This window comes from Pocillopora verrucosa, chromosome 8 (genome assembly GCF_036669915.1).
Source record: "Pocillopora verrucosa isolate sample1 chromosome 8, ASM3666991v2, whole genome shotgun sequence".
Classification (NCBI taxonomy): Eukaryota; Metazoa; Cnidaria; class Anthozoa; order Scleractinia; family Pocilloporidae; genus Pocillopora; species Pocillopora verrucosa.
In genome coordinates this window covers 14,622,901-14,648,026 of record NC_089319.1, presented here as the reverse complement: position 1 = coordinate 14,648,026, position 25,126 = coordinate 14,622,901, and the positions used below count along the sequence as shown (strand labels likewise).

At 38.6% G+C, this 25,126-nt stretch overlaps 1 protein-coding gene and 2 long non-coding RNA genes across 3 annotated transcripts in view; 1 reads left to right on the top strand and 2 right to left on the bottom strand.

Annotated features, from left to right (window-relative positions):
- LOC131786209 (DNA-dependent protein kinase catalytic subunit) overlaps positions 1–25,126 on the bottom strand; it is a 257,393-nt gene that overhangs the window by 108,335 nt on the left and 123,932 nt on the right. The gene's annotated exons all lie outside the window — the stretch shown is intronic.
- Positions 43–1,771, bottom strand: LOC136282901 (uncharacterized). The gene is made up of 4 exons (XR_010718484.1): positions 1,667–1,771; positions 1,108–1,189; positions 617–778; positions 43–161 (listed from the first exon to the last, which is right to left on the bottom strand). It is a non-coding gene; the product is annotated as an uncharacterized lncRNA (long non-coding RNA).
- Positions 23,953–25,126, top strand: part of LOC136282899 (uncharacterized) — a 1,874-nt gene continuing 700 nt past the window's right edge. Inside the window, exons 1-3 of the long non-coding RNA XR_010718482.1 lie at positions 23,953–24,059; positions 24,635–24,678; positions 25,014–25,065. This is a non-coding gene — a long non-coding RNA (uncharacterized lncRNA). The remainder of the gene's footprint in view (positions 24,060–24,634; positions 24,679–25,013; positions 25,066–25,126) is intronic.

The following is a 25,126-nucleotide window of genomic DNA, read 5'->3' as shown; positions in this document are numbered from 1 at the left end:
ATGAAAGCTGTAGCTCACCCTGCTGCATGTCGTGTATGGATTTGGCAGCATCGTTAACATGGACCGTTGTGTCCCTTCTCGGCTTAATCTCTATACGCTCATAAAATTTGCATCGCAAAACCCTCATTGGACATGAATGGAGAGGTAAGGATGCATGAGCTCTGGAAATACAAATAAAGGTGAAAATTTATGCCGGGCGAGATAAAGGGGAGAGAGGTCTGTTGGCTGTGTGAATTTTGAAAATGGCTATTGTTAAAACCAGTAAAAAGAGGAGGGTGGGGTGCTTCCCCCCTTTTTAAGCAAAAATTTCATGCACTACTTATATCAAGGGTATATGGCAGTTGTGTCGCAAACTAATCGGCCAATTTGCCGTCGTCGATAAGAGTACAATCTAACTCAAACTTTTATCATCAAACTTAAGCACTGTAATGAACTGTCATCATTTGCGCTGGATGAGCATGCGCCTTTGACAAGCATTCCTTAAGTTGTATTATACAGCAACCACCCTGAGTTTTATTTGTAAAGAGATATTACCTCTGGTCGCTAATGCACAGAACTCAGTTTACGCGAAAAACTACAGGCTAACCACTGAGACATTAGGTGTAGTTTTTCTCACCTCGAAAGTGACATACTCAAATCGAATGGCGTAACCAGCTTCCTCACCAAGTTTGCAGCCGAACTCTTCACTTAAGCACGTAGCAACTAACATGGCAGCCACTCGACGAGGCTGTGTACAACCAAACATTCCATAATTTGTGTATCCATTCTCATGCATGTACTAAAAGAAAAAAAGTCTAGGATTACCTCACATGGGATAAGTTACAAGCAGTAACAATAATTACCGAGAGTAACATAAACCTCAATGTGCAGCCGTAGCGGTGACAAAGGTAGAATGTTACATGGCCACACGGAGATTCCTAATCTCCACGCAGAAATACCAAATTTCCGCGACCCTATTATTTTAATTACATACAACCCAAGCAAAGAAAGATTTCCTATTTTACAGGAGACAACAAGAGTCAAAATGTCATTTTCAGACGTCAACTCGTTATGCATAACCTCACAACGGCGCTGTTTTCCTGTCGAGCGATTCACTTTTCTTCTTACCTGTGTAAGCTGTGTTGCTTTTTCCAAAGCCTGTTACACCAACTGCAATAACGACCAGATTGTCTCCCACGATGTTCGGAAGCTGAAAAAAACAGATACAGTAGCTTTACCCCAGATTAAAAACACAAATTAGCACACGCAACGCGAGTTCTTCGTGTCTTGTACTTAATAACAAGCGGGAGGGCTAGATGGCGCTGGTTCGGTACGTCTTGACTTACAATAAGTAACCATTTCATCACATGACTGCCGATTTATCTCCCTCTTCCTTCCTTCTTACGTTTTTCCTAGCATGCATCTTGCGAGGCGTACGGCTGAGTTGTACAACTTTTTCTAACACTGCTCGCGCGATCATGCTCGGCCTCGCATGAGAAATTTTTTTGTTCATAACATTTTTCGATAACACCGCATCCGGGGCCGTATAGATCTCTTGGAAAATAAACAAATACGACAGCTCTAAATTCCTGTTCAAATGCACAAAATTAAGCAAAAATAGACACTACATATCGTTTATTTACATATCGTAAAGATGTTTCACAGCTTAACATAGATTCCTCCGTACCTCTTCTCGAATCGCAAATATGGGCAAATACTCTCTTTGTTCCTTCATTGATTTCTTCCCAACAAACTCCCTCCTGGCTTCATTTTTATCTTTCATGTGTTCAGCAAACTTCTGATTATCTCTGTAATCCTCTTCCTCGTCTTGTTTTTTATCCTGGAAGACAAAGAAAATGAGTCACCTTTGCTTTGCTAACTTCGTAAACCTTACAAGTTATCGTAATAAATTGTGAGTATTTGTCGCAGTAGGATGGATTTACGAGGTTGACAAAACGAGTAAGTTTGCTCTGAAATTCCAAATAGCGTAAAACAGCACGACACTAACACCTTTTGCTCGTTCTTATTTTATTTTATATTTTATCTTTTTTCAATAACAAAGTTCTCACATGAAATGTTTTTAAACAAAGTCGAAATTCAAATTCCAATATACCTCTTCTTCCTCCTGTTTTACACCCAGAATGTTGCCAAGTTTTGTTCCCGCCAGTTCTTAGTGCTTGTGTTGCGACTTCTGTCGTTCTTTCTGTTCTCGGTGAACACGTACAACATGACAACCTTTACTTGAAATCATAACCATATCTGACGTGGAATCCTGCAAAAAATATGAGGTTGGCAATGTACCGTAACGATTCAATTTAGCTATCAGGGTGCTTATTTACTTAAGTTACCTAAATGGAGGCCGCTGAAACGAATAAGAGCTCTTACCAGGAATAGGGCGCTCATCCTTTTTTAGAAACAGTAGAATGTGCAAAACAAAGCTTTAATGTTTATTTGAAAGGATCAGGAAACTGGAAAACGGACTAGTTGTCCATGGATCCTTCCCGCCAAACTAATTGTCACAAAATTTTTAGACGAGATCAATTGGCACACACTTGAACGTAATAGTTGAGTGATTTTTGAGTGGGGTATTGTCAACTTGCCATTCCCCATCCCCATCCCCCACCATTCCCTATATTTTATTACAAACGTGGCCAGGCAAATAAACGATCGCAAGCTTGTAATATTTACTCGCCTAAAATTTTATTAACCACTTTACACCCCATGAGTTTGCCGAAAGGTTTCTCGTGTTGCCAGCGACTCACTTGTCTGGCTAAGTTTGGTGGAATTAGGCCATCCCGGCCTAAATACATCGCCAATATAAGGAAAAGCTCCACACTGTTTTCACAAGAGTATAACTAGCGCATTCCTTTTGTTGAAATACTACTAAATAAATTCACATTGCTTCTGTCTAAAAATAAGTTATTGGCACTCGGTGTACATAAGCCATTGACTTTTTTATAGCCAGATTATGTCTGATTTCTACAGCACAGCAGTTTTTTTAAATGACTCTTCTATTTTAGTCACAACAAACAAACAGTCTTTCTCCGGGCCGGTTTTTGTAACACACTTTAACATGAAGGATAGTTCATGCATTCTCCCGCACTAGACTTACAGAGACCCAATATCACAGCTTTGATGAAGCTGCTTGTATTGGCTCAGTTAGGGATAAGATACAAGAAAATATTAACTGATATCAGGAGAATATCAGTCAATATTCTCTTGATGAGAGGCTTCATGCAAGTGAGTCACTTTCTATAGTGTTCTGTACTGGTGGTATGACTGTTAAATAAAATAGTTAAAACTTCACATAAATTCTACCATCAATGTCAACCCATTTCTTTATTTCTGAAAGGTTACCGCCTTACATCTTTCCCTCTGCCATCTGTTTACTGCTTTAACTTGACGACTTTTTCTTTCTCTCTTCCAGGCGATCACACCATTCTATGAAAAGAAAATGTACACATAACTACGTCGAACAAGTAATAGCATTCTGGTTAGACCATCCCTTTTCATGACAGCCGCATTGTATGTTACTCGAAGATTGGTTAGTGTTTAAATATATATGAGAACATGTGGCCAAAAGAAATACATGTCCCAGGTAACGTACATTTTCGTGATTTCAAAGCTTTTTGTCGAAACTTATGTCTATACTATCCAGTCAAAGTTGAGGACCCTACAACGCCAATATTTCAGAAGAACGAACTCCTCACCTTATCTCCATCGTGACTGGAAAGGAAGAACCAACAAACTCAACTCTTCAGACAAGCCTGCTCGACACGTATAGCCTTATCTTTCATACTGAGCGCTTGTCAAGGGGCCGTTTTTTCTCCAGTGAAGGAAGTCAACAGAGAATTTAAGTTTACGAGTTACCAAGTGAATGACACCAGCCCGCCGTCCTTTTCCTTTTCGTTTTTGGCGGTTTCCTGCAGTAGTATTCATATTGCATTTTAATTTTTTCCCTTTACAGATAGAGTCGTATTATGGTTAGTAAAGGGATTTTTTATTCGATATCAATAATCATTGTACTACTCACTTGTCTTTTTATCAAGTCCGATAAAAGCTGTAGCTCACCCTGCTGCATGTCGTGTTTGGATTTGGCAGCATCGTTAACATGGACCGTCATGTCCCCTCGGCTTAATCTCTTTACGCCCATACACTTTGAACTGTAAAACTTATTGGACATGAATGGAGGGGTAAGGATAGATGACCTATGAAAACACAAATAAAGGTGAACATTTTATTGGGTGAAATGAAGGGGAAAAATTGAAATTGACTATTATTGACCATTAATACTCCAGTCTTAGGATTAGGGTTTGGGTTAGTAAGTGCTCCCTATAAAAATTTTTTGATATATTTGTGCACGACTGGCGGTAATATCGCGATCTGATTGGCCAATTTGCCGTTGTTGACAAGAGTACAGACAAAATTGCTCGCGTCAACGTGTCACGCAATGGTCACGCAGGAGGACCGTTTTATTCGATGTCGATATTGTGGTGACGTCGATATTTGTTGCGGACTCGCTTCGCTTTGCCTTGTGACCACTGTGACGACGAATATCGTTTTCGATAAATTACAGACTACGCTTAACACTGTCAATTTGTCAAATATACTTGGGCGAGCATGTATAAGAGAAGTCACTTGGAATACATGCTCCCTTCATTCACTGCTTCTATGTAAATTGTAACTTCCTTCAGCCATTGATTTATATTATTACCCGTACGGACACACGCGCACTTTTATTGAAAAAAAACAAACAAACAAACAAATAATAATCAAAAACATCATAAGAAATAGTGGAATAGTGGTGAATTTGCGCCCAGGGAGACGAGAGCTGCGTGATAATCTTCGAAATAAGAGAAAACAGAACAAAGAGGTTGTTAAACGAACGCGTCTAAAAGCCGGAAAAAGGTGGCACCGATTACCTGGACAAACCTTACGTTGGGTCTGAAAAGCCAAAGTCCAAACGTATGCTGCATGTAACCTTTAACAAAATACTCCATAAACTGTTCAAGTGGAGGGATAGTCACTTTCACGGTCAGTTTCTTGGATATAGGTACAGGAAGGGAAGAGCCATTACTTTCCTCAAGAAGATTTGTTGACATCGTCCTTCGATTGATGAGCCGACTGGAATCTAAGCTCTTGAATACATCAATAGTAAAAGTAAATCAGGGCATCTTGCGCAATTGACAACATTACATGTACCTTAATTACAGAAGACCTCTACCAATTTTTTTTTTGCAACAGGGGTGTTATCTATTCTTTAGGTGCACTGAGCTTTACCTAAAGTCAACGCTTTGCAAACCAGTAGCCTAAGAGGTCTATAACCATTCGAGTTATGAGTTATCTTCAACTTAAGCGTACCATTCTCCACAGCGCTTGGGTCCAGTGAAACAAACATCCTTGAAGTGCTAAGTCAGACATTAAATGCCAGAAAACTGACCACAGCCTACTTTAAAAATCCAACACCACCTTCTTGACCGTGGTGAAGAAGAGAGTAGATCAGGAACTGATCGAAGCTTCTACAAAAAGGAGAAAAAAGTTTTAAACTCACATTTAAGGAAAATCAGATTTTCCATACTCGATGATCATTCTTACTAAAATATAAACATTTAAAGTTAAAAGCTTTGTAGTTCAACGTTCGATAATTAAGTAAATACTCTGATCTTCTACCACCTAGCGGAAATTTCGATATTTCAACCCGTTTATGAACATGAACAGGAAGGAAACTTGCTTGGTTAGTTTACTTCTTTTTAAAAATGCATTTATGAAGAAAAGCTGCGTAAATGGAATGCGGCAAGGTTTAAAGGTAACGTCAGCGTACCAGGTCGTCGCTGGGCAAAGTTGGCCAAGAAGCTGAGGTACTGTACTGACTTGGATCTGACGTGGATGTCAGCCTGCAGAAAATTTAGTGGTATGTACTCCTGGTCCAGTTCGAAACCAAGGTCTATGGACCGTACCATATTTTCGCACCAAATGAAGAGTTTCACCTGCCTTTAGTAACTTGTTAAAGTTAATGAACGCAGTTATCGTGACGTAACATGCACAAAAAAGGTACTACCCCAGAGCCATCATGTGTAACCTGGGACATAATTTTTAATTGTAGGCATGGTTTTATCACTGTGCGCAACGCCATGTATTTCAGTGAAGCTCCATTATTTATTATATCATATAAACTACGGTGTCTTAGAAGGATTTACATCCCTGAAAAAAATCCGTAACAACACACGTGAAAAAATGAGATTTTTTTCACGTGACCCGATATCGTTAAAATGCGCGCTGATACGTCAACGTTTCGCAAACTTGAATTTTACTTCGTATTGAACGCTCCCTCACATGAAAGTATAGGTGATGAATGAACGGCAAAGTCTTCACCGTTCTCAATCCAAGGTCATTTGTCAGAATTTCTTGGATTATGGCGGCTAAAACAATTTAAAATTCCGTATCGCTTACGGACAGTGACGTTTAAAACTTTTCTAGACAGGGAAAAAAACGAAAATAAGAAAAGAAAAACCGAAAGTTACGTATTCAGTGGCTGTGGTAATGGCATTTCTCTTCGCTGAGATCGAAAATCGACTGTCAGAAGATTTGCCACAGGCCGATTTTGGCCGTGTCACCTTGAAAGATTTTGGCCTGTACCTGAAAGATTTTTTTTCTGCTGTCGGTAAGGACCAAGTCAAAGCTGAGATTTTGCAAGTTGAAAACTACGCCCATTGTTCGTTTTTGTAATAATTCGACGCATTTTTTCATCTTGAGTCCTAGCGCCAACGCACTTCATAATTTTTTTGGGGAGGATTGTCGATCCTTTTATTTCATTCGTTTATAAAGTTGACTTTTCCAGTATTGTGTTTATATGACAAGCAAAATAGAGAAACTTCATATCCACGCGCGTCCATGTATTAATCTCTGATGAAACAAATCAATAATTGACAAAAGTGAAGGAATATCAGTTGTGAATGAACAGCATAAAGATGTATTTGTGACATTTTCATAATTTTTATCGGACTATATCTGAGTGATTTACAGGTGCTCAGCGATAAAATTATCTGCTCATAACGACTGAGTACTTAAATATAATTTCTGATTTTTTTCAGATACAGATCAACCCTCAACGATCCCATTGTGATTTTACAATGATCCATATTGTGTGCTTACCAGGAAAGCGCCCTGCAGACCTCCATATCTGTATGGCCCAATTTGCTCTCTCAGGGATGGGTAAAACCAGCTCAGATTTTTGTGTAACAAAATTGACAAAATTACAACTCTGTCTGGCCCTATTAATTAACAGATCTACATTTGTGACAGACTTCGATCTTTTCAATCTGCTTGTTTGCGATAAAAGTCACAGCTCTAAGTGTGTCCAGTCTACGTCATAGTTTATTGTGCTCAGCCCGATACTTTTTTTTTTTTAAACGCAGAAGATAACTCGGAACATGAACTCGGAACATGAACTCGGAACATGAACTCGGAACATGAACTCGGAACGTGAACTCGGAACGTGAACTCGGAACGTGAACTCGGAACGTGAACTCGGAACGTGAACTCGGAACGTGAACTCGAACGGAACGGAACGAACTCGGAACGTGAACTCGGAACGTGAACTGAACGGAACGTGAACTCGGAACGTGAACTCGGAACGTGAACTCGGAACGTGAACTCGGAACGTGAACTCGGAACGTGAACTCGGAACGTGAACTCGAACGTGAACTCGGAACGTGAACTCGAACGAGAGACTGAACGAGAACCTGAACCGAGAGCCGAACCGAGCCTGAACCGAGAGCCTGAACCGAGAGCCTGAACCGAGAGCCTGAACCGAGACCCTGAACGAGAGCCTGAACCGAGAGCCTGAACCGAGAGCCTGAACCGAGAGCCTGAACCGAGAGAGAGCCTGAACCGAGAGCCTGAACCGAGAGCCTGAACCAGAGCGTGAACTGAGAGCGTGAACTGAAAACATGAACTGCCCGCATGAAATTAAATGAGCCTGAAATTAAGCCTGAAATGAGAGCCTGGACTCAGAGCCTGATTCGAGAGCCTTAATGTGGTTCTCGAAGGGATTAACGGTCAGCCGTTAAAGTAGATAGATTTCTACCGTCAGCTGTCACAAATGAAGCTTAATGTCAACCGTCAAACAGATTGAAGGTCTTCCGAATCCCTCAATTCTAGCCGCTTGCTTACAACAGTTAGTTAACAGCTTGTCTCTATGTTTCGAAACATTTTCAGTTTACGGTCATTTTTATTGATGTTCGTTCATCTAAGCAACAGTTTGAAAATGTTTTAATATTCGAATCAATACCTTGTTACTGCAAAAATAGCTAATTTCATTAATGACTTGCTTGTGTACACACGCCATTCCGTATCTTCGACAATATCAACCAAAAAGACGTTTGAATCATGTCAATTGTCCTGAAAGCCGCCAAAAATATTTTTTTATCGTAAAATCAATAGTTTTCGCCGCTATATTAATGATTCCCACGAGATCACAGCGTTTTTTATACTTGATCTATGCTTCAGATCCTTAAAGTGCAGGAAAGACTAGCATATGATCGAATGAAATGGAATGCAAGAACAGCACGAGATACCAACGTAACGATCGAAGGAAAGAAAATCATAAAGTACCCAAGATATCAACGCAACAATCGATTACAAGTAAATCCTAAAAGTGCGCCAGAAACTGACGTAACAATCGAATGTAAGACACTCCTTGCGCGCGCTGAGGTCAGCAATTTCGGTGGCATTTGAAATTAGCCAAAAAAGTTGCCAGTTGAAGATACTGAAGCCTAGGAGATGATTAGAAAGAATCAGGAGACATTCTGAGAAATTTTATTTCAGTCAATTTACCATTTCGGTTTGAGCTCGTTTTTTGGCAGCTGCCGACTGAAAAACCATCATTCGCTATCATTCACTCGTTAAAACTGCAAGAACTATCATGAACTATCATGTGGAATATGAATATGAACAAACTCCATAATAGTCAATGATAGTCAATAATAGTGCATGATGGTTCCTATGACCGTTTGAACGAGGCTTAAGAATGTGCGAGACACCAAAGTAACTTTCGAATGAAGGAGTAGCTTAAAATGCGCGAGATGCTAGCGTAACAATCGAATGAAAAAGAATCCTAAAAGTACCCGTGCTACTAATGTAACAATCGAACGAAAGATAATTCTAAAGATGTGCGTAATACATACAAAAGCGCGAGTAGATATGGAATTTCTCTTCGAGTGTTTAACTCAATAGATCACGAGTGAGATGTCGAATTGAACACGAGAAAAGAAATTTCATATCCACGAGCAAGCATGTATTATTTTATTAATCATACAAACACACAATAGCCATTTACCGGCGAGAACAGTCGACTTTGTTACTTAATGAAAATAAAGGATCGATAATCCCCGATAAAATCATAAAGTGCGTTGGCGCACTCGAGCTCAAGATGAAAACATGCGTCAAATCATTACAAAAACAAACAATGGCGCAACTTTTAACGTACAAAATTCAGCCGCAAGAAATGCCATTACCACGGCCATTGAATACGTAACTTTCGGTTTCTCTTTTCGTATTTCGGTTTTCTTCCCCTTCTAGGAAAGTTCGACCGTCACTGTCCGTAAAAGACAAAATTTTTTGGTGTTTTGGCAACCATAATCGGAAAAAATTCCGACCAACCACCTTGGATTGAGAACGGTGAAGACTATGCCGTTTATTTGTCAACCTGACCGACGCGAGAGGCAAGTGACGTGTAAGCAGCTGATTGACAATATCAAACACACGTAAAAAAAGTATCGTATTTTTTCACGTGCGTTGTTACGGCTTTTCTCAAGGCTGGAGATTCTTGAAAAACACCGTAGTTCACATTATAAACTAAAACACAGCAGTTCATATTATAAAACTAATGTAAAACACGAATGAAAAAGAATCCTAACAGAATGCGAGATTCCAACGTAACAATCGAGAATCTTAAAGGTCTTTAACACTCAACGAATCAATTGATCGGGAGATAAGCCTAAAAGTCTGCCAGGTACTAACGCAACTAACTTGGAGAAGAATTCTAGAAAAGCGCGAGATACGAACCAAATAACCCTATGAAAGAGAATATTCGAAGAGCACGAGACACCAACGTAACAATTCAATGAAAGAGAGTTCTAAAAGTGCGCGAGATACTAATGTAAAAATCGAATAAAATGGAATCCTTAAAGTGCACGTGATATTACCATAGATATTACCATAGATATCAAATGAAAGATAATCTTAAAGTGCGCGAGATAACGACGTAACAATCCAATGAAAGATAATTTTTTAAGTGCGCGAGATCCTACCGTAACAAGTGAATGAAGGCAATCCTAAAGAGTGCGCGACATAGAAGGTAACAATCGAAACTAAAACAATCCAAAAAGTGCGCGAGAAACTGACGAAAGGTAAGGTAAGGTAAACTTTATATTACCACGTAATAATACAATGAAAGCAATCCTCAACGTGCGCGAGACACTAAAGGTCTTAAACACTCACTAAGGTTTTGACATCATGTCAAAACCTTAGTGAATCCTAAGATAACCTTGTACTTCTATATCCCTGTATATTGTAAAATTAGAAAAAAAATTAAGAACATAATTAGACTATATGTAATTTATTACGATCTTATACTAGTTTTACTTCTAACATGTGACCCACCTAGACTAGCCCTAAATCTAGCAGTTGGCGCTTGAAAACCTGTAATATTGCTCCAAGAAATAAATGTAATTAGAATACTAACGTACCATCCTCCACAATGCTTGCGTCCAATGAAACTGTCATCCTTGAAGTGCTACGTCAGGCATTAAATGCTAAAAAAAACTGACCACAGCTGCTTTAAAAATCTAACACCACCTTCCAAACCGGTGGTGAAGAAGAGAGTAGAGAAGGAACTGCTCGAAGTTCCTACAAAAAGAAAAAATTGACAAACTCATATTTAAGGAAAATGAGATTTTCTGTATTTGATGGTCATTCTTACTTAATATAACATTTATAATTAAATAGCATTCGAAAGATTCTCGGATCTTCTACCACCTCACGGAAATTTCGATATTTCTCTCCATCATGATTATGAACAGGAAGTAAACTTGCTTGGCCAGTTCACTTCTTTTAACAAATGCATTTATGAACAAGAGCTGCGTAAATGGAATGCGGCAAGGTTTAAAGGTAACGTCAACGTACCAGGTCGTAGCACGGCAAAGTAGCCCAGAAGCCGAGGTGCTGCTTGGATCTGACCTGGATGTAGCCTGCAGAAAATTTAGAGGTATGTACTCCTGGTCCAGTTCGAAACCAAGGTCTGTGGATCGTCTGACATGCAGAAGTGTCTCACCTGCCTTTAGTAACTTATTAAAGTTAACGAACGCATTTATCGTGAAGTAAAATGCACCAAAAGAAAATTCGAAAATCACAAAATTACAAAAATTACAGAATCCGATGTCCTTTGGATTTGACCCCACTTTCCTTATCATCTATTACCAGATGATTCCGAGTCGGTTAACTCGAAATCCCCGTCAACTCAAACTAATTTTACTTTCACTTGGCTCAAATTTACCCTTATCCCTCGAAGTTTAGCTGAAAATATCAGTCAGTCGATTAATGTCGATGTTTCAGGAGATGGTGGACTGACACATCATAATCAGTAAAGTGAGGTAACTAAAGCATAAACCCCATCAGCCAATTTGAGATTCTTACCTCCATAAGTGAACGTGGATTGTTTCCTTTATGGAGATGGTTGTTAAAAGATGCAATCGATTTGTAAATCGCGTTAATAAAAAAAAGTCTTCTCTTTAAATATGCTAACCATTTATTTGACTTTGATTGTCTTCTACGTTAATAAACATTGTTTGGACGAGATGAGAATAGTTTATCGATAAACAAATTTCTGAAGGAGCTCGTAATTGTGTGATTCTGCTGTTGATAGTTATTTCGCGAAATTGTAGCTTTTTTCATCTAAGTAAAAGTATAGGTAGTATGTCTACTTACAAATTTTTAATTGTAATAAACTTTTCCCCATGTAATAACGCATTAAACAAGTTTTCAAGGAATTGTAACCCCAGTTCTCTTAGAATCTAAAACTTCAGGCACCATTTATCACCTGCGAAATTGTTTTTTTTTTTTTTAATTTTAAAACTTGGTATTTCTTCACTCCGCAAAACGACATGTTTCAACGAGTCTTGACTACTTTCATTTCATTTAAATCCAATTCCCTTGATACAAACAAAAATCAAATCAAAAAGGGAAATTAAAATTAATGCGAATGAAAGCAAAAGGAGTATTTGTGATATATCTTCATAATTTTTATCGGGCCCTATATGACAGATATACTGGTAATCAGTGGTAATTCATCGCTCATAATGGCCGATACTTAAATAAAATTTCTGATACGTTGAAAGAAAAAAATTTTTTTTTCCACAAAGGTGTGTGCTCGGCAGACCTTATCCGCATGACACAATTTTCTATTCAGCGATAGGTGGACCAGCTCGGATTTTTGTCTAAACAAGACAAAATTTTAGGTCCGTCTAACCTTAATAATTAACAGATCTTCATTGTGACAGACTTCAGTTTCGGTCTTTTAAATTTGTTTAACTTTGTTTATTATTGTGCTCAGCTCAGCCTAATACGTTTGTTTAATTTGAATCGACAGATTTGGTTGGTTACCTCTTCCCGCTTGCTTTTTTTTTTTTTTTGCCCGGATTTAACAAAGTGGTTTTTTAGTCCAAGTTTATGAATAAAACGTTAACTCAGAACATGAACGCGGAACGAGTACTTGCAATGGGAAATTGCAATGGGAAATTGCAACGGAAATTGCAACGGGAAATTGCAACGGGAACTCGGAACATGGGAACTCGGAACATGAACTCGGAACATGAACTCGGAACATGAACTCGGAACATGAACTCGGAACATGAACTCGGAACATGAACTCGGAACATGAACTCGGAACATGAACTCGGAACATGAACTCGGAACATGAACTCGGAACATGAACTCGGAACATGAACTCGGAACATGAACTCGGAACATGAACTCGGAACATGAACTCGGAACATGAACTCGGAACATGAACTCGGAACATGAACTCGAAACATGAACATGAACTCGGAACATGAACTCGGAACATGAACTCGGAACATGAACTCGGAACATGAACTCGGAACATGAACTCGGAGCATGAACTCGGAGCATGAACTCGGAGCATGAACTCATGAACTCAGATGAACTCAGAGCATACTCAGAGCATGAACTCAGAACATGAACTCAGAACATGAACTCAGAACATGAACTCAGAACCTGAACTCAGAGCCTAAGCTGAGAGCCTGAACTGAGAACTGAACTGAGCCTGAGAGCCTGAACTGAGAGCCTGAACTGAGAACCTGAACTGAGAACCTGAACTGAGAGCCTGAACTGAGAGCCTGAACTGAGAGCCTGAACTGAGAGCCTGAACTGAGAGCCTGAACTGAGAGCCTGAACTGAGCGCCTGAACTGAGAGCCTAAACTTAGAACATGAACTGAAAGTAAGAACTGACACAGAATTAATTGACAACACAAACTGAAAGCCTGAAATGAGAGCCTGAGTCGAGAGCCTTAAATGGAGTTTCGTAACCGTCAGCCGTCAAAATGAATATAATTTTTACCGTCATTCTTCACAAGTGCAGCTCGATATTACACGTCAAAAACGGTTTGAGGGTCTTTCGAATCTCTCCATCTGGCAGCTTGCTACAAACGACAGTTTTCGATCTGAAAGAATCTGTAAAATGCTAAACTAGTGCCAAGGTTTCCAAAAAATGCCTAGTTTTCGCCTATATAAGCGACTGTTTAAAAATATCATATTCAAATTACTACTGTTTCTTGAAAAATAGCTAACTTCATAAATCACTTGCTTGTGTGCACGCCATTGAGTATCATTCGACATGATCACAACCAAAAACACGTTTGAATCATGTTTAGTGTCCTGAAATTTCGTTAAAAGCAATTTTTTTTTTCGCAAAACTCTTCCTCGGAGTTTTCGTCTTTGAAAATGAATCTAAATGTACGCCTGACACTAAGAGAACAATCGAATGAAAAGAGAATCCTTAATGTTTGCGAGATACTACTAACGTTCAAATCGAATGAAAGAGGTTCCTAAAAGTCTCCAAAACATCAACTAATCTATGGATCGCAAGAGAAGCCTTAAAGTGTGCGAAATAACAATCGCGTACAATCGGAAGAGAAACTGAAAAATGCCCAAGATCAAATGTAGCAATCGAATGAAAGAGAATCTTAAAAGTCTCCAGCGTAACAATCGATTAAAAGGGAAGCCTTAAAGTGCGCAAGATACTAACGTAGCAATCGAATCTAAAATAATCCTATAAATAAACACTGGTAACTTCGAAAGATGAAGCATCCTAAAAGTGCACAAAACACTAACCTACCAATTAATTAAGAGATAATACTGAAAGTGTGCGAAAAACTGATGTACCAATCAAACGAAAGAAAATGATCTAAAGTGCGCCAGGTACCAACCAACGTGACAAGCCGATGAAAGACAATAGTAAAAGTGGGCGAAAGATTAATGTAGTAGGCCGATGAAAGAATATCTTAAACGTGCGCGAAAGACTAAAATAACAATCAGGTGAAAGAAAATCTAAAGTGCGCAAGATATTAACGTAACAATTCAATGAAAGAGAATGCTTAAAAGTGCGCGAGATACTAACGTAAACGGCAATCTATCGTAACGTGAAACTATCATAATAACTTAATGAAGCAAATTCCTTAAAGTGTGCCACGTACTACCGTAACAGACTCATAAAATAGGATTCTAAAAGTCCGCGCGAAAACGGAGCATCAATCCTACCAAAGACAACATTTAAAGTGCGTGATACACTAAAGTAACAATCCAATGAAAGAGAGTTTTAAAAGTGCGAGTGATACTAATGAAAAAATCGAAAGAAAAAAAATCCTTAAAGAGCAAGTGATACTACCGTAACAATCCAATAAAAGAGAAATCCTAAAAGTATGCCACATACTTACGTCACGATCTAACCATTTTCAATCGAATCTAAAACAATCCCAAAAATGCACGCGAATCTGACGTAACAACCCAAAAGAAGAGAATCTCAAAATAGCGCGAGATACAAACGTAATAACCGAATGAAAGATAATCCTTAAGGTACGCGAGATACTAACATGTTATAACCTTAGCGAGTCCAAATATAACTAACTATATACTTCTATTCCCTGTGAAATACTGTAAATTTATTTCTTCTGTAACAGTAAATTTAAAAAAATTACCAATATGATTAGACATTAATTAATTTGTAAACGCTTAGGTAATAGTTTTACTTCTAACTAACATGCCACCCACCTAAACCACCACTAAAGCTAACAGAGGACTCATGAAAACCTGTAAATATTAATCCAAGAAATAAATGTAATCAGAATACAAACGTACCATCCTCCACATTGCTTGCGTCCAGTGAAACTGACAACCTTGAATTGCTTCGTCATGCATTAAATGCCGGTAAACCGACCACAGGGACTGATGAAAAAGTATAACACCACCTTCCAAACCGGTGGTGAAGAAGAGAGTAGAGAAGGAACTGCTCGAAGTTCCTACAAAAAGGAGAAAAAAAATGACAAACTCATTTAAGGAAAGTAAGATTTTCTGTATTTGATGGTCATTCTTACTTAATATAACACTATAATAAATAGCATTCGAAAGTTAATTCTCTCTCATCTTCTACCTCACGGAAATTTCGATATTTCTCTCCAATCATAAATATGAACAGGAAGTAAACTTGCCTGGCCAGTTCACTTTTTTTAACAAATGCATTTATGAACAAGAGCTGCGTAAATGGAATGCGGCAAGGTTTAAAGGTAACGTCAACGTACCAGGTCGTAGCACGGCAAAGTATCCCAGAAGCTGAGGTGCTGCTTGGATCTGACGTGGAAGTCGGCCTGCAGAAAATTTAGAGGTATGTACTCCTGATCCAGTTCGAAACCAAGATCTGTGGACCATCTGGCCATATTTTCGCACCAAATGACAAGCAGAAGTGTCTCACCTGCCTTTAGTACCTTATTAAAGTTAATGAGCGCATTAATGCACGACGTATCAGAACATAGCGGACTAGCACGTCCCAAACAAGAGAGAGGCAACTGAAGCATAAATACATTAGCGAATTTGACATTCTTATCTTAATGTTTGTCTCATAACAAAAAAGATTGTTACCTTTGTGGAGATGGCTATTTAAAAGGGTCAATTGTTGTTCTTTTTTTAATGCATATCGCGCTAATAAAAAATCTTGTCTTTGAATATGCCGGTCATATAGTAAATTTTGATTGTTTTCTGGATTAGTAAATGTTATGTGGGCGAGATGAAAATAATTAATTGGTAAATAATCTGAAGAAGTTCGCATGTGTGTGATTTTGCTGTTGAACATCATTTAAAATGTAAATATCGTTATTGAAAGCTCCTTCGCGCAGCTGCAGCTTTTTGTCATCTCAGTAAAAGTATTGCCAATATGTATACTTACAAATTTTAATTTTAATAAACTTTTCCCATGCAATAACACATCAAACAAGTTTTCAAGGAATTGTAACCCCAGTCCTCTTAGAATCCTAAATCATCAGATACCATTTCTAGCCTGCGAAATAAGTTTTTATTTTAATAAAAATTTTGAAACATGGTATCTCTTCACTCTGTGCAACGACATGTATTTCAATGAACCTTCACTGCTCTTATTTACATCAAACTCCCCCTCGAAAAAAAAATCAAAACTTGAAAGAAATGAAGGGAAATGAAATGAAAATGAAAATGAACAGCAAAGGGAGTATTTGTGACATTTTCATAATTTTTATCTGCTCATAATGAACGATACTGAAATAAAATGTCCGATACATTGAAATAAAATTATATTTTTTTTATTCTAAGTAGAGTGTGTCCTGTAGATCTTCATATCTGTAAGACAAAATTTCCTATTCCGCGATATAGGTGAGACCAGGTCGGATTTTCGTCTGAACATGACAAAATTTTAAGTCCACCTTACCTTAAAAATTAACATATCTTCATTTGTGACAGACTTCGGTCTTTTAAATTTGTCTTTTTTGGCAATTAAAGCCTGGTCAAAGTTAACTGTGCTCTGTCTGATACGTTTGTTTAATTTGAATTCACAGGTTCAGTTGGTTAGCTCTTCGCACTTGCTTTTATTTTTCTTTTGCCCGGATTTAACAAAGCGGTTTTTAGTTAAAGATCAGAAACATGGACGCGGAACGTAAACTCGGAACGAACATGAACTCAGAAACTCAACTCGGAACACGAACTCAGAACACGAACTCAGAACACGAACTCAGAACACGAACTCAGAACATCAACCAGAACATGAATTCGACCAACGAACCTGAAAGAGAGCCTGAACAGAGAGCCTGAACAGAGAGAACCTGAGAGCCTGAACAGAGAGCCTGAACAGAGAGCCTGAACAGAGAGCCTGAACAGAGAGCCTGAAGCCTGAGAGCCTGAACTGAGAGCCTGAACTGAGAGCCTGAACAAGAGAACATGAACCTGAAAGAGAGCAACTGAACTGAACGAGCATGAACTGAAACTGAACTAATTTAGAGCATAAACTGAAAGCCTAAAATGAGAGTTTGTATTGCGAGCCTGATTCGAGAGCCTTAAGTGTGCTTCTCATTGGAATTTAACCGTCAGCCGTCAAAGGGTCTTAAATTTAACTGTCAGCCGTCAAAATGAGAAGGCCTTTACCGTCACCCGTCACAACCCGCACAAATGCAGCTTTGTAATAATCGTCAAAAGATTTGAAGGTCTGCCATATATCTTTATTTTAGCCGCTTTAGATTTTGAAGAATTTTAAAACTTCGTTGACAATTTGCCATTTGATAAGATCAAAATCAAGTACAAGTTTAAATCATGCCGAGTGTCCTGAAAGCCATTTTATCGCAGAACCCCTCATCTGAAGTTTTTGTCGACATATTAATGATTCTTAAAAATCCTTCGAGTGCAATTCTTAGAGTTTCAATCCAATGAAATGGAATGCAAGAACAGCACCAGATACTAATGTAACAATCAAATGACAGAAAATTCTTAAAGCACCCGAGATATCAACATAACAATCGATTGAAAGTGAATCCTAAAAGTGTGCCAGAAACTGACATAACAAACGAGCGTAAGTTAATCCTAAGACTGAGTGCGACACTAATGTAAATTTCGAGCGAAGGCCCTTGGAGTACCCTAAAATGCGCAGGACGATAACGTACAATCAAATAAAAGATAATTCTAAAAGTGTGCGAAATACTTGCGTAACAATCGATTGAAAGAGAATCTTAAAAGTCTCCAACATATCAACCAATCAATGGATTTGAAGAGAAGCCCAAAATGAGTGAGATGAAATCGTGAACAATCACAAGTAACAGAAAATTTTAAAAAAACGTAGCAATCGAATCTAAGACAATCCTTAAAGATGTGCTAGACACTAATGTAACTTCGAAACAGAAGAAGAATCCTAAAAGTGCGCCAAACACAAACCTATCAGTCAACTTAAAGATAATGTTAAAAGTGAGCGAAAAACTGATGTGCTTATCGAGTCAGTAAATTATTTAAAGTGCGCCAGGTACTAAAGTAACAAACTAATGAAAGACAATAAAAGTGCGCGAAAGACCAACGAAACAAGAGAACGAGAGAGAATCTTAAACGTGAGCGCAAGACTAACGTAATAATCAAATACAATAACATCTAAAAGTGCGCAGATACTGACAATTAAAAAAAAAAACTCAGCAATATTATTAGACAATAAGTAATTTGTGAACGCTTTTATGGTAGTTTTACTTCTAACATGCGACCCATCTTACTGGCACTAAAGCTAACAGTGAGCGCATGTAACCATGTAACCAGAATACTAACGTACCATCCTCCACACTGCTTGAGTCCAGTGGAACAGACATCTTGAAGTGCTTAGTCAGGCATTAAATGCTGCAAAACTGACCGCAGCCTGCTTTAAAATTTAACACCACCATCCCAACTGGTGGTGAAGAAGAGAGTAGATCAAGAACTGCTCGAAGGTCCTACAAAAAGAGAAAAAAGTGTCGAACTCATATTTAAGGAAAATCAAATTTCTGCATATGATGGTCATTTTTACTTAATAACATTTATAAATAAATAGCATTCGAAAGTTAATTCTCTGATATTCTACCACCTCACGGAAGTTTCGGTACTTCTTCACGGTCATGAACATGAAGAGGCAGGTAACTTGCTTGGCCAATTCACTTCTTTTTACAAATGCATTCAGAAAGAAAAGTTGCGTAAATGGAGTGCGGCAAGGTTTGCAGGTAATGTCAACGTACCAGGTCTTCGCTCGGCAATGGTGGCCTAGAAGCTGGGGTGCTGCTTGGATCTAACCTGGTCTGTGGATCGTCTGGCCATATTATTTTCGCATCAAATGACATGCAGAAGTGTCTCACCTGCCTTTAGTAACTTATGAAAGTTAATGAACGCTTCATCTTGAAGTACAATGCACCAAAAACGTAGTAACCCTCTAAAAAAAACTCAAACCTAGTTAAATCAAACAAAATCCGATTTCTTTGGGGGTTGACCCAATTTTCTCTACCATCTATTATCAGTTGACTCCAAATCGGTTAACTCGGGCTCCCCGTCAACTCGAACTTATTTTTCCTTCAATTGGCTAAAAATATCCTTATAACTCGAACTTCAGGTGAAAACGTCAGCTGATTAATGTCAGAGTATCAGAACAAAGCGGACTGACACGTCCCAATCAAGATTGAGGTAACTGAAGCATAACTCCATCAGCGAGTTTGAGATTCTCGCCTCCCCATATTAATGGTATCATGGATCTAAATATGTGCGTCTCGTTACAATAAGATTGTTACCTTTTTGCTTGCCATTAAGTAGAGTTTGATTGTCTTCTACGTTGATGAATGTTATTCGGGCGAAATGAAAATAATTTTTCAGCAAATGAATGTCTGAAGGAGCTATTGTTCGTGCAATTCTGCTCTTTAATATCATTTTAAATGTAAATATCGTCATTGAACGCTCCATTCACGCAATTGTAGCTTTCTTTCGTCTCAGTTAAAATATATACTTACAAAAATAAGGATTGTAATATCCTTTTTTCTAATGATTAACACATGTAAATATATTTTACCCAAACAATTTTCCAAGGAATTGTAGCTTTCTTTCGTCCCAGTTAAAATATTTAGACCTACAAAAATAAGGATTGTAATATCCTTTTTTCTAATGATTAACACATGTAAATAAATTTTACCAAAAAAATTTTCCAAGGAATTGTAACCCCAGTCCTCTGAGAACCTTTATGAAAACATATTTTATCCGTGAAACAAGTTTTTTTTAATTGTAAACAAGGCATTATTTTTTACTGCGCATCGACATGTATTTCAATAAACCTTTATTATTATTATTATTATTATCATATATTCTCCTTCATGAATTTAACCAATGAGTGATACGACTGAGGGGAATGACTAGCAAAAGGTGTATTTGTGACATTTTCATAATTTTGATCGGTCTATTTCTGACTAATAAACTGGTGGTGAGTGATACCCTGTAGACCACCATATCTGTATAACACAATTGAATATGCAGCAATAGATGAAGCCAGCTTAGATTTTGGTGTGGACACGACAAAGTTTAAAGTCTACCTGAACTTAATGAATAACAGATCTACATTTGTGATAGAATTCAGTCTTTGAAATTTGCTTTTTTGCAATAAAAGTCAATAGAAGTGTGGTGAGTCTGCGTCAAAGTTTATTGCGCTCAGCCTGATGCGTTCGTTTCATTTGAATTGACAGGTTTAGCTGGAAAGCTCTTCTTATTTGCTTTTTTTTTTCCTTTTTTGAATGAACAAGCGCTTCTTTTTTTCGAAGAGTTATGGATGAAACATGAACGCAAAACACAAATCGGAACGTGAACTCGGAACATGAACGCAAAACAACGCAGAACATGAACGCAGAACATGAACTCGGAACATGAACATGAACTCGGAACATGAACTCGGAACATGAACTCGGAACATGAACTCGGAACATGAACTCGGAACATGAACTCGGAACATGAACTCGGAACATGAACTCGGCATGAACGGAACAAACTCGAACTCGGAACAGAGACCTCAGAGAGCCTGAACGAGAGCCTGAACAGAGACCTGAACAGAGACTGAGAGCCTGAACAGAGAGCCTGAACAGAGAGCCTGAACAGAGAGCCTGAACAGAGAGCCTGAACAGAGAGCCTGAACAGAGAGCCTGAACAGAGAGCCTGAACAGAGAGCCTGAACAGAGAGCCTGAACAGAGAGCCTGAACAGAGAGCCTGAACAGAGAGCCTGAACAGAGAGCCTGAACAGAGAGCCTGAACAGAGAGCCTGAACTGAGAGCCTGAACTGAGAGCCTGAACCGAGAGCCTGAACTGAGAGCCTGAACTGAGCCTGAGAGCCTGAACTGAGAGCCTGAACCTGAGAGAGAGCCTGAACTGAGAGCCCGAGCTGAGAGCCTAAACTAAGAACATGAACTGAAAACATGAATTGCGAGCATAGAAAATTAACTGAGAGCACAAACTAATAGCCTTAACTGAGAGCCTTAGTCAAGAGCCTTAAATGGGGCTATCAATACCATGTAACCGGCAGCCGTCAAAATGAATAAATTTTTACCGTCAGCCTTCACAAACGGTTTCAAAGTCTTTCCATGTGTTTCCATTTTCGATTTTAGCAGCTTGCTAACAAAAGTTTTCGACCTGGAAGAATCTTTGAAAATGGTGAACTTGTCTCAAGGTTTCCAAAAATTCCTGGTTTATAGTCGTTTTCATTGATTTTCACCTATGTAAGCGACAGTTTGTAAATAATTTCATATTCAAATTAAAACTGTCTCACTGAAAAATTGCAAACTTCGTTAATAACTCGCTTGTGTACACGGCATTGCGTACCATTCGATAAGATCATAACCAAAAACACGTTTGAATCATGTCGGGAGTTATCGCCTTCTTTCGAAGTCTTTGCACAAACACGGGGAGCCGATTACCGGTAATTCATTCAAAACACACCACTTCCTTTCGCTAGAGAAATACTGAAGAGATTCGAACATGATTCATTACTTATAATAAAAAAAAGAAAAACTTAAGCTTAATTTTAACGCACAGAAATACATCTTCCTAATAAACGTCAACCGTCAACCGCTCTGAAACTGGGAGCCCGAACAGAGAAAAACTGAACTAAAAGTCTAAACTCAGAACATGAACTAAGAGCTTAAAATCGAGTCTTAACTGTAAGCATGAACTAATGACATGAACTGCGAGCATGAGCTCAGAACCTGAAAATTATTTTATCATCATTGAGCGATAAATTTGACAATAATGGATCAATGTGTTAGCATGCTTTATCGAGATACGAAGCACGAAACTACGGTTTTTTCATTTCGGAGCATTGTACTTGACTCACTAAGAAATAGAGAAATACCAGCCACAAAAACTCGAGGAAAAGCAAAAACACAGAACGATAAGTACACGAAGAAGGAAAACGAAACTTACTGCTGCAATGACGCGGGAAACGAAGCTCATCACCGTTACGTAGCGTAACCCAACCTCACAAGGTAACGAAGAAGATTGAATGTGAAAGCAAAAAAAAGCGGAAACAAAGGAACTATATTTGCATATAGCGCGAAATAAGAGCGTGCAAATTTCACATCACTGAAAGGGGGGTTACGTCACCGAAAAAACAACAACGGAAATATGATCAGAACTGTAACGTCTTGAATTGAATCTGTTTAAAGCAAATCCTGGTCACTGTACGTGTAACTAATTTTCATTTCCATGATTTGCAAATGTTAGGAGTACCACTTAAAATGCCCAGCCCTCAATAAAAATATAGAAATAAAAATTAAACAAATCCTATAAGATCTAAGCGCTTGCTAATTATATACCTCCTCGTTAGTGTTTTTTTGTTAGGTTTGTTAGCGTTTTTCTTCGTCAGTTACACCTTCTTCGCACGTTTCTCATGATACCGCACGTTACTTCGCCTCGCGCTTAATCACTTTTCAAGTCAGTGTACCTAAAGTCGCCCTGGAAAACCACGCCACTGAATGAAAATGTGGAATTGTTCACAATCCGCAGGGTTTTGTGGAGTCAGAATTAAAACCTATTTGTTGAATGGCGAAAGCGGAGTTTTTGTCCACATATTGAGGTCTTCAAAGCGTCGAGACTTCAATGAATCATATGAAAGTTAAAATTTGGGTAGATGCTGCGGGTTTTGCGACGAGAAAATCTACCTGAGATTTTTCAAGTTTTCCTTTTACAATTTGTTTGAATCATTTATGCCTGTAGGTATTCTTTTTTTTCTTCGTCCATTATCCAAGATGTTTTCTGCCATACCGAACTAAAAAGTTTTCTCGTTAAAAATGATTTTTCACGTCACTTAGACATAAAATCATGGATAATCTTTGAAAAAGGTGTTTCAAAGTAACATTTTACTCCTGAGGAGATCAGCATTTGAAATTTCGAACAACATTCAACGAGAGTTTGCAGCCAAGCCTGCGATGAATCTCTCAAAGCTCAGTGGTAGAGCATACGAAGTACTAATCGGAAAGTCGTAGGTTCGAATAGGGTGAACTCTGAGTTCTTTTTTCCGAGTTTGCCTGTTTCGTTCACTGAATAACATCATCTTTCACTTACATAACCAGGCCTCAACTTTACCATCTTCATTCACATCACCATATACCTCCTCATTTCATAAAAGCATCACATTCGACATTCCTGTCCAGCAGTATGCAAGAAGCTTGTCACCATAGACCCAGTTAAACAGCCAAACCTGTCACAAGACTCCGATAGCACAGTGGCAGAGCATGCGCAGAACTAATCAGAAGGACATAGGTTCGATTCCTGTTGGGAGCACTCGGATCTTTTTTTTCTGCGGAAATCCTGTGTCATTCACTAAGTAACATCTTTTAATATTTTTTCTGTTTGTACAGGGTCAATGTAGATTCTTATATATTCCTTGTGGAGATGGGTTTTTCCAGCTGCATGGCCACGCAGGCCTTGAAACAGGCGAACAATGATATCAATAATGCGCTGCAGGTAAGGCAACCCATTTCCTTTTCAGTAGTAGAGAGTTTTGGCACGACAAGAAAAGATTAGAGGCTAAGTTGTCTCTTAAATTAGGGTTTGAGAACAATATGCGTCGATCGATTCGAAGCTTCAACAACCCCCTTCCTCCCCCAAACCGGGAAACCCACAGGCATTTGACCGTGTTTCGTATCTCACTGGGAGGGAATTTGAACCTTGCCTGGTTGGGGTGGGAAATTTGAATCGCAGCTGTTACGTCTGCCAGGCGGAATACACGTTCTATCTTTAATATGGGGATATCTAAAGCAAACAGTTCACTTTCGCGAGCAGTTGACTCTGAAGAATAGGTAAAAAAAAAAGCCACGGTCCCTGTCTTGCCTTTTACGCAAAAAAGAAACAATTAAATCCGGCACGGGGTAGGGATTTCGAACACAATTTTGGTCCCCGGGACGGGATTTGAACGAACCAACCTGCAAAAGTTCAAATGTCAAGGGGGATGTTGAAGCTTCAAATTGATCGACGCATTTAGTTCCGTATTAATTTGATGTTGACTAACGGTTTTTTCTGATCTGAATGAATATTTACAGGCTCTTCAAGATAATCCAGATTTACTTGATATTCCTGGCAAAAGGTGAGCATATAACAATGCTGATTAATTTCCAAAGCATACAAAACACGTCGATGCCAATTGACCTTATTGATTCGGATTCTGGTACCCATTGTGTTAGTGAGTTACTTACTCATTCTCATGACTGTTAAACGAATTCTCCCAATCATCACCCGAGGAAATGTATAGAGAACAGTAGGGAGAATGTGCATAATGATGTTAAGTTGGAAAGTGTTAAGAGATAAATAGCCGCTTTCGTGGTGTAGCCAAACTTTCATTGCGAGCGAATCGTGTACGCTGCCGCTATAATGTTATGAAACAGCACAAGTTACTTCACTAACTCACTAACTGTTCGTCAGGTCCAGATCATCCTTCAGTGAATCTGATCTCTCTGATGAACAAGTTGCTCAGGTGAGTGGATTATTATAATTCAATCATTGTTTATCGATAAAAAAAAATGATTGAATCAAAT